This window comes from Pezoporus occidentalis, unplaced genomic scaffold, assembly GCF_034315485.1.
Source record: "Pezoporus occidentalis ecotype Australia unplaced genomic scaffold, CSIRO_AGI_Poc_V1 ctg58, whole genome shotgun sequence".
NCBI lineage: Eukaryota > Metazoa > Chordata > Aves > Psittaciformes > Psittacidae > Pezoporus > Pezoporus occidentalis.
The window spans coordinates 1,723,878-1,734,820 of record NW_026915921.1 but is presented as its reverse complement, the minus strand read 5'-3'; the positions used below and the strand labels follow the sequence as shown (position 1 = coordinate 1,734,820).

The window sequence follows — 10,943 nt, the reverse complement described above, 5'->3', positions numbered from 1 at the left end:
ACCAAACGGTCTGGGCTGGAAGGGGCCTGAAAGCTCATCCAGTTCCAAGCCTCTGCCACGGGCAGGGACACCTTCCACTAGAGCAGCTTGCTCCAAGCTGCCTCCAACCTGGCCTTGGACACTGCCAGGGATGGGGCAGCCGCAGCCCCCCTGGTGCCCCCCCTTGTGCCGCAGCCCCCCCGGCACCGTCCCAGAATGAAGGACAAGTTCATAATAAACGTGAGGTTTGATGGAGCATGCTGGCACTCCCACACTGCCAGCGCTGGCCCTGTGCTGTGACCTCCCTTCCCCTCCAGCCACAGCTGGGCTGAAGCCAGGGCTGTCCAGCGCCCTTTCCAAGACAAATAAAGTGCTCTTTGTTTATTAGTATGTTATTACTATGTCAGCTCCCAGCAGAGTGTGGGACTCTGGAAGAGGAGGAGAGAAAAGATGATTAGTTATTTATGAAGAAAGGCTTTTGATAACAGCCTGAACAGATTAGATTAGAAGCATGGGAAACACTGGACCTCTCATTTTTCTTGTGTTGAGTTTTACTTTCTATTCCATTTTACTATCTATCTATTTCTGATACTTTCTATTTTCCCAAATACTACATTGATTACTTTCCCCGAAGTACCATACTGGAATGTAAGAGTGGGGAAAGAATGCGGTCCTACCACTACTGTGTTGTGTGTGTATATCTATGTATATTTAGACACGTATGATTAGGTGTATGTTAACATGGTGACTTCTAGTTCACAAACTTGGCAGTTTCCCCCAGTACAACCTTCTGCACAAGTGTGGGAAAAGAATGGAGAACTTGTTACCCAAACCGTGGTCATTCTAGAGCACTCTGCAGATACTGATTTCAGATATGGGCAGTTTAAGTAGAAAAGAAAATGTAGAAAACATTTGTCTGTAAAAGTACATTTCATGCTGAATAGCAGTGGTTTAGCCGCTTCTAATTTCAAATCCTCCTCTGCTTTTATTTGCCCTTTTCTTTACTCAGGGTTAACTGAAATATAATTTCATCTGTCTAAACAATATCAGCAAAAATACCAAGGCCTTCAAATCCTGCAAAAAAATTTGCTTATAGAAAACATTAATTTTGCACTTGTCAGTAGCAGAAACTGATTTCAAATGGGCCAATAATACACAGATTGAAGCCTGTCTGTAATTTCATGAGTCCTGTTCTGCAGATTTATTCACAGGCAAAATCCCCAGTGGACCATAAAGGGGAAAATGGTTGAACAGGAGAAACATTTTTTCTTTTCCAGCAAAGATAATTATTAAATCAGTTCTTTTAATTCATTAATATTGTTGAGTTTATGTTGTTTTATAGTAGGGAAAAGCTTGAAGAGGAGTCACAGATCTGATTTCAACTGTGCCACAAGACGTACAAGGTAAGATTCAGTCGATAAAACAGTGAAAAAATGAAGGAATGGAAGAGGGTGATAGCCAGGGGACTAATTTGATGTCAAATCAGTGAACTTCAGAGTTCAACTATCTAGCCTAAGAAGAAAGACATGAGAGGCAAATGTTAGAAACCTGGAGCATATAGATGAAAACCTAGAGCAAAGACTCAAAGCACAGGGCTTATAGTAACCTGATGGTCAATAAAATACTCCCAGGTCATGAAAGGTGGCATTTAGCAATTTTAATCCAAATTCCTGCACTCCAGCTCCCCAGTTCTTCTGACAACCAAATCAGCCTTGCCAATTGCAGAGCTCTTGAGGAAATAAGCACAGAGTGACTGTGTGAACTAGAAGCTCACAACTGATGACACCAGAGAAAACTGTATTGATAGTGACACCACACATATTCACCCTGATCATACGGTACTTTTACAGGCAGTTCCAAGTCATTGCAATCACAACTAGAAATTACACAGATGGCTGCTGTAACATACAGACCTACAGCGCATGTAACATGATGTGTACATAACACGGTACGTAAAACTGCCCACACACTTCCCACATCCCTCCTAGAACAACCCAGCATAAGAGGAAGCACCCACCTGAAGACAGAAAGACGATGAGATGTCCCAGTGCAGAGCTGGACCTCACAAAATACTCTAATGATTAATAAACCAAGTATTCTGACCATGAATAAAGCCAAACTTAATCCTGTCCAAACCCACCACTGCCTTCTATAGTCAGGCAAAGTTACCAGTTTTAGAGAGTGTGTTCTAACAGCTACGGGTCAATGGAGATGAAACCTTGAGCACGCAGTAGATTTGGACCCAAAAGTGTGCATTTGAATTAGATGAAAACTTCAGTGTGTGGGTGCTCTGGCTGAGTGACTCCAGTAACTGGGCAGGAATTCTTGTGAAGATCAATGCCCTGTGCTGAGTGTCCAAGGCAGCCCCCAGAAAACCACACTGCAGTACACACAAAACATGGATGATGATGATGATGATAATGAAATGTAAGCTGGGAAAAATGACACTGTCTTTATTATTACAGTTCTGATGAATGTATGGGAAAAGCAAATAAAGCAAAATTCAAAATACAGACAAACATGCATGTCCATACACACATGCCCACTATGCAGGCATGAGCTACAACCACTATATGGTTATAGCTATATTGTTATACCTCAGTGATCACTGTTAGCAGTGTCATCACCTGGGATGTATGTAGGAACCCCTAGGAGGTTGTCCTGTGCAGTAAGGCACAACTGAGCATGGCAGATTCACGGCAAAGGTGCCAACAGGAACCACTGATGCTCCCAGCTGTATGGGGAGAAGCAGCAGCATCCAGGTTTGACTACTGTCAGGGGTGATGGATCCACAAATCCTTCAACAGAGCCAAATGCAGCACTTCATAGCTCTTGACTGTATGATTGCTGGATCACCAACATCAGCTGAAGGAGAGCGCTGGTTAGGTGATGTGATTCTCCTGGCAGGATTAAACTGTTGAGAGTTTAATGCAAGGAAAACCTAATCAGCCCGTACACAGCATTCAGCCACTAACAAGCAAAGGGAGGACTGATCTGCTCAGTGTTTTATGCTTTTGCTCTCCACTTAACATTTCATCAGTTTGTTTTTAAAGCAATTTCTGCTGTTCACTTAGGTACATTAACGAGGTGGTATTTGTACATGAGGATGTGGCACAGAATCGCTATGAACAATGGACGAGCTATTCCACACGCAAAAGTGATGAGATCAAAACTACTTCTGGGCAGGAGATACAAAATAGCCGTGCTCTTGCTCAGGATGCTGTTCTCACCAAAAACAAGAGCCAGAAAACTGAGTCTACTGAATCTCCACATCTGACAACCTGGACAAAGACCAGAACTTCTGTGCAGATCAGGAAAGAAATGTGTGAAATAATGTATCCAGGTTTCCAGCACTGAAGAATAGAAAAATGCTGGGGAGGGAGGAGTCACGATTTCCACCATTTCCCTCTGCTACCACCCACTTCCATGACACCAAACAAGGAAAGCAAGAATACTGGTAACAGTATGGAAAAGATCTGATTTACCTCTTCAGTGTCAAGCTATTATTGTAAAGGACATTTTGTTAAAAATCTCACAGAATCCATTGAGGAATGCAGACGGCCATCAGCTGCCAATGTTAATGTACTACTCAGCTGAACAGCGTTCAGGATTTTACTGACACTGATGAACAGCAGCAGAGTACTATCGTAATGATAGAAGGGAAGTGGCTGAGAGGTAAAAATGAAAGAGCTCAGGGCAAAATCAGAAACCTGAGCAATTGTGGGAAGGACATCAGAGTCAGGCTGAGCATAACCTCGGTGAATGATAAATTCAGTTTCAATGACCTTCCCAATGTACGCTTAAGTTAGCTGGTTCTGAAGCAGAGGTTAGGCTTATTTGAAATGACACAAGAAGAAACATGCAAGAGGAAGAACTGTAAGTCTGGTATAGAATCTGCCTCCTTCTCTAGAACAAAAGCTGGAGTTTTTTTTCTACACTGGCTACAGTAAATAGTACTACTAAAACCAGGTAGCTTTTACTGGTAGTAAAGAAGGAAACTGAGAGGCAGTGTGTAAAACGTAACATACATTATGGGAAAATGATGACACAGATGTGACTTGTGAAAGAGCACATTCTATTGATATGAAAGTGTTTATTGCCTTTGTGCTTTTGATTCACCTTTACCTTCTTTCTGGAGAAAAAACATGCGGAAATAGTACGGAAAAATGAGTGACGATGTCAGAACTTGTTTATGAATCAGAGCTGTGTGTCTTTTCAATGAACAGGTATTAGAACATGTTTCATTTTGTCTCATTATGATCTTTCTGACACCCCTCTAACCCTCCCCAGTTTATATCCAGGTTCAATTTCTCTATTTGGGATCCTTTATGTTTTATTTCCCCTGTTTTTCTCTGCTTATATTTTTTAAATCATCCCTAAATTCCTCTTTATCCAAGACTTCTCATCACTAAAAGTGGAATAAGAATACTTATATTTGTAAACTGCTCAAACAGAAGACAAAGAGTGCCAGATAATGTTATTACTTCTAAGTAATAGCAATTTGCAGTGTATTTCTACTGCACCAGATAAACATTCTGTATTTTTTATTACATGTAAATCAGTAATTCGAGCAAATATTAATTTTTAAGAAATGTTAACTGAAACCTGCAGCAGCGTCCTGCTGGTTGGACTGGTTCTGACGGATGTTTTGCTTTATTCAGCATTTTATAAAGGGCTCGACTGAACACATTTATTAATTGGGTGATTGGGAGTTGGATTGGAAAACTCTCGTGAGAGTGCGGCTTCTACGAAGATGAGGCAAGTCAATTTATTAGCCCCGGCTGACAAATCTGGTAAACTCACTGTGAGCACTTCCTTTTGCTTTACTGAAAACCAAACATGTCACAGTCCCCTATTTAGATCAGAAAAAGTACAAAAAATGAGACAGAGAAAAGGAACAACTGGTAATGGGGAAACGGTTGCAAATCTTACTGTAAAATCTGATTTGGACCTCTTTATACTACAGCTTTCATCCAGCTGTATTGAGATGTAATAAAGATGGAAATAACAAGTTTTGAGAAGGACGACAGATCAATAAAAATCCATAGATTACCAGAATTTGCTGGTTTCACTGACAACTTTTCTCCACTAAGAACCACTACAGAAATGCTCCTGTAAATAACGAAATCCTGCTGACTGAAAGTGAATAAGTGTCACAGGCTGGCTTTCTTGTGACTAATTTCTTCTGCTGCAAAGATTTTTCACTGGTCATTTTCCTGCTAACCCATACAGTAACCTTCCCATCCTTCTTGGTTTGGGTTATTTTGGGGTGGGTTTTCTGTTGGTTTGTTTGCTTTGCATTTTTATGGTTTTAAGTGGAGAAACGTAACCAGAAAGTGATCTCGGAACTGATCATAATGTGATCCTTTTGTCTTGGCTTCCAGCCACGTGGAGTTAGAATCTTGACCTATGGTGCCTGATTAACAAGCAAAGAGCCTCTGGAGCCTTGACCTGCTGGTGAACTATCTGGGTACTACTGGAGTAAAAGCTGACAAAAATACATTAGGTGAGTGACTTCAGTTTCAGTTTCTCTGCAGTGCAGTGACTCACAGGACTTCTGAAGTACACGGGTGCAATCCGTAATCTTTGGGTGCGAGAACTGTTTCCAATAACACAAATAGCTATTGGTAGATTGAAATGTATTGCTTTGGGTTGAGTTGTTACACATGAAACAAACCTGACAGCCCAAGATCAATAACTCAACTGAACATACAGATAAATGCACTTTTTCATCTCTGTCTTTCCAGTATCTTGCACCAGTTTTGTACTACATTTGTGAAGACCATACAGTATGCACAGTGTGTGTGTCTACTCATGCACACAAGTGTCAACTAACAATATGCAACCAGCTCCTATGACTGTAGTAGAGTTTCTATTTCTACACAACATTTTGTAATACCATGCAAACAAAGCTTTTGCTTGGAATGTTTATATGAAAAGTTTTCTTCTTTTAAAAGCTTTGTAATTAACTAGCAGGGAAAATCTGTATTTACAGGGAAACAACACACTGAGGCAATGGGATCTTTGGTACCTTGCAACAACCCCAGTGGGCATGTTAGTTCCTGTGGAGGACATCCAAGATGGACAGATCAAAGGGAATACAAACCAACAACCTGTTCTCACAAAGATCCCAAGTTACAGAAACACAGAACTGTACCACCCTGGCAAATGGCACAGGAATAAGAAATGGCTAGACCTCCATCCCTAGGAAATAACTGATCCCACAGAAAGGAATAAGAAGAAATCAAATGCTGAAAATGAACTGTAAGCTGTCTCCCCCCCTTTTTTTTTCCCACCTTGCTTTCTGGTTGCTCTTGGTTATGGGAAAGAAGCACTCGGTGTTCCAGCCTTACCACCGAGCGGTGTTTTTCTGCACTCATCAGCTGCATCTGAGTAAGCAGAGCTATTTTTAAATCACCAGCCATCTCATGTGGTAAAGCAGTCACAGAACTGCAGCGTCATGCACAGCACAGGGAATCACTTATCCTGGTTTGCAGCGTCATACAAACGGGAAAGGCATAAACCAGCATCCTACTAACTTTCAAGAGTCTGTGACTAAGTCTCGGTTTCAGATTCTGTCCTGACCCACGCCAAAACGCTCTCTGACATTTTCCTATAGCTGCCCTAGCGTGGTTAAGTCCAGGTTCAGGCTGATTTCTTTTGGTGGTGGGGAAAATTCAGAAAGTCATGAGTACAACTGTGACAGCCGCTTTCCTGGCTGACACATACGGACTGAGCTGGGGACCTCCAGAACAAGAAACGTGACAGGCTTGAGCACTGAACCATGATAGCTCAAGCTGCAGTGTTACAGCTTCTGTTCTTCCTTGATAGGCACATAGATGTAAATACTCGCTGTGCTGTTACACAAATACAAGTGAAAACAAAGTTCAGTGATGCAAACTGAAAAAAGAAATCATATGCCACATTCTACAGTTATATTGTACCTCATTTTCCCACTAAATGTGTAGGAAGCTATGTACCTTGTTCATTAAATAGACATGGAAAGCCTGACTGTTGTATATAAATCAACACAGTACAAGGAATGATACTCAACTAAACATTAACATGACTCACAGTTTAATATGAAAGCTGTGTGCATCCAGGTAGAGATGCTCTTTACAGCAGTGGGCTAAGAGAGCCTGGCACCACTTACAGAAGGATATGCAGAGGATGTCAGAATATATACAGGATGTCACTGTATATATTCTGACATCCCGGCATAAGTTTATTGATGTTTGACATCAGCTTTTAGAGGTTTAAATGGAAATGGCATTCCTGCCCACAGCAGGGGGCTTGGAACTGGATGATCTTGAGGTCCTTTCCAATCCTAACTATTCTACGATTCTGTAAGAGTGACAGCGATAAATGTTGCTGATCTTCCCCGTGTATAAAGGCTGATCATTTTCAAGCATATGGCAAATTTTCAACTTTCATTTCTCCCAAATACAATGCAACACACAGATCTTAAACAACAAGCAACAGACACGTGGCAAAACAATCTAAGCTTTTCTTGGGGAAAATAAAACAGAGCAAATCTCACATGATCATTTCTGTTACTATGTGCTATTTGCAGCAGCTCAGATAAGCAAGTTCCTTATAAAGACCTGTGGATTTATTCCATCATGAAGTTGTTTTGCTCCTGCACCCTGATCTATTATCCAGCCTGCTTCTGTGTTAGCATGCTCTGGGGAGTCTTTTGCAGGTATTATGACTACATCTTTAACAGCACAGTTCAGGACACTCTTTGCTCAATGGTCAGACAATATGCACAGGACTCTGGTAATGGTTTTCCTCTTTCAGTAGCCTCACTAGCCTCCTATGAAGGAGAAGTGTGCTGAAAGGAGCAGTTATATTCCCAAAACCATGTGCCAGGACATGTGCTATGTGCCTCAGGGTATTAACAGTGAAATCTGGAGGATCCGAAGGCATACAAATACTCCATTATTGTGGACGCCTTAACAAAACAAACCCCACCCTGAACACCTCGGGGCTGTAGGACAAGCTCTGAAACCAGGGATTTAATGTGGTCCTGTGCTTAATATGTGCAAAGATGTTTCATAATCAGGGAGATTTAAAGATCTGCGGCTCATTCATGCCAGTCCACTAACAGGAGCTGGCCTGCTAACTCAGTGCTGTGGGTGTCAGGGTGTTAAAAGCTCCTCGCAACAAAACAGGCATGTGAACCAAAGATTGGCTCTGTACACGTACAGTTCTTAAACTATGCTAGATTTGCATGATCCATCCAACACCTGGATGCTGGGAAGCAGGGCAATCTGCCAGACTGACTTCACAGATAAGCGATGTGTGAGGGGGGCCTATTCACAACCCCCTTTGTTTTGACCTCCATCACTACAAGCCTCCACAGTGTTGCTGGGTGGTTTTCTCTCCTTCAGTGAAGGAGGAATAAGTATGGAAAACCAACCTTTTTGAATGGTTTGCTCCATGTAAGTGGCAGGCTGGTTTCTACATATCAACCAATTACCTCACATTTTGGATAACCATCTGCCAAGAGTATGTATTTCATAGAATCACAGAATCATTTAGGTTGGAAAAGGATTTTAAGACATTTGAGTCCAACCGTTCACCCAGCACTAAAGTATGTCCCTAAGAGTCACATCCCCGTGTCTTTTAAATACCTCCAGGGATGGTGACTCCACCACTTCCCTGGGCAGCCTGTTCCAGTGCTTGACAACCCTTTGGGTGAAGAAATTTTTCCTAATATCCAATCTAAACCCCCCCGGCACAACTTGCGTCAAACACAAGGGGTGCTGGTATTTCCATCTGCTTCCATACCAGTCGCTACATGCACACATCTTCCCATCTTATCTTCTAAAGGATCAAATAACACCATATTACTTTCAAAACAGTGATGCACATGCTGGGAAAACGAAGTACATGTCTCACACAAGTCTGAAATCGAGTACCATAAATGGCAGACATTTATTCAAATTACTCATCATCACCCTTCTGAAGTAACAGTAATAATACACTTTTGCTACTCCCCATAACATTCAGCATGCTACACTTTGAGAAAGGCATCACTTCCCCATTCTACCACTTTGCTCCACTACATCTCACAATGTATCCAGTATAAACCTATCCAGTCTATGAAGAAGCCAAATGGGCATAGTCTGACACTCTCAGAGGGCTGGGAAGAATTGTGGACTTTATCCATTTGCACACGTGGGGAAGCTTTGGTATGCAAGGATAGGAGTGGAGTGATTTGGATAGGCTGGCAGACCCCTTTCTCACTACCTGCCCTCATGAATCCTGAAGACTCCATGTTTCCTTGTAAGACTAAGGCCATAGCAAGAGAGATACGGACTAAACAAGCATCAAGCTGACTTCTCTGGCAAGGGTCACAGCATTTGTGCACTAGTGAGGAACAGCTCACAAAATTCCAGGCAGTCCTGGCAGCACCCCAGGACAGACCAGCTCCATTCTGAAACAGCGGCATCAGGTTCACAAGCTGCACAAGCGGGGACAGCACTTCACTGCTCTGTGCGAAAACATCTCCTTTCCAATGGGGAACCTGAAGGAGCAGAAGACTCTCACACTGCTCCCACACAGAGCAGCCAGGAAAGCCCTTTCATCGTAGTGGTTCTCATACAGTGCACTGGAAGGTCATTTTCTCAGTTCCATTTGCCTCTGCTCAAGCTTACTAGATCCCTCTTCTGCAATTCCACCTGCAAGGGTGCTGCAGGAATAAATACATAGGGATAACCCTGGGGATAATAGCACTTTGAACGCTATGTGCTCTGTCAGAAGAGCCCACAGAACAGCATTGATGTTGCAGGTACCATGGCTCCCTTATGGCAAAACCATCCTGTAGCTGTTATGGAGATATGCTGGTAAATTTTGAAGGCGGTGCTCTCGCAGAGACCAGTTCTATTTGGCTTATATTGCTCTGCAGGAACTGTTAGAAACGTTAATGAAGATGGGAAAAGGGAGGCTGGGAAATATCTTTCAAGTGTAAACTTCTGGTATAGATTAACATTAATCCATGAGTGAACCTGTGAAGGAAACAAATTTTGTTTTCTGACTATTCTAAACACCATTTTTACCATTAACAGTAGTAATAGCTGAAGTCTATTATTAACAGACACTACATCTATAAAATTGCCTGTGTATTTGTACTCTTTTCCAAAGCCTTTTCAGTGTTTTGTACCTCGAGCATTTTATGCTTCTTCTTCTCATAGTCTTGCTGTTACATGCGACTTTGAACAAACCTCTTGACATCTGCTTCAGGTTTCCTCATTCCAAAATTGAGAAAAAAATCCCTGCCTGCTTCTATTAAATGAAAATTACAAGAGCCATGCAAGTGCTACACAATATTGGTGTCCTCCCTAACCTCTTTTTTGGAGTAGCTTTGCCACTTCTTTTACTGAGTCTCGTCGGGATGGAGCTGATTTTCTTCACAGCAACCCATATGCTGCTGCATTTTAGTGGTGGTCTTGGCAGTCTTGGGGTAATGGTTGGACTTGATGATCTTAAAGGTCTTTTCCAACCTAGCTGATCCTGTGATTTTAAATCTGTGACCACACAGTGCTGATAACACAAGTGTTTTAGCTGTTGCTAAACCAGTGCTTGCCAAGGCCTTCTCTGCTTCTAATTCTGTCCCCCAAGGAGAGGCTGGGGTGGGCAGGAGACTGGGAGGCAACACGGCCAGGACAGCTGACCCAAAGAGATATTCTATGCTACAGAAGATCATGCTCAGCAATACAGCTGTGGGTGGGTGGTGTGTCAGAAGTAGCTACTGCTCAGTGGCTGGCTGGTCATCGGTCTGCTGGTGGTGAGTGATTGCCTTTGCATCACTTGTTTGGTTTATGTGCCTTTTTTACTTTTCCCTTATTAAACTGCTCCAGTCAGGGTCAACCCACCACACTCCTCTTGTAACTCTGAAAATCGGTAATGCCAAAGCACAGTCTTCTCCTCAGCTGATAGTCAATCATTTTGCTACTCTC

The 10,943-nt window shown here is 42.4% G+C and overlaps 1 long non-coding RNA gene across 3 annotated transcripts; it reads left to right on the top strand.

Annotated features, from left to right (window-relative positions):
* The first annotated feature begins 400 nt into the window (after positions 1-400).
* Positions 401-6,917, top strand: LOC134174088 (uncharacterized). 3 transcript variants are annotated; one of them, XR_009968500.1, is made up of 4 exons: positions 401-520; positions 1,322-1,382; positions 1,830-4,205; positions 4,946-5,886. It is a non-coding gene; the product is annotated as an uncharacterized LOC134174088 (long non-coding RNA). The 3 variants fall into 3 exon arrangements; XR_009968499.1 differs by lacking the exons at positions 1,830-4,205; positions 4,946-5,886 and adding an exon at positions 5,975-6,917; XR_009968498.1 differs by lacking the exons at positions 1,830-4,205; positions 4,946-5,886 and adding an exon at positions 5,956-6,917.
* Positions 6,918-10,943: the final 4,026 nt, after the last annotated feature.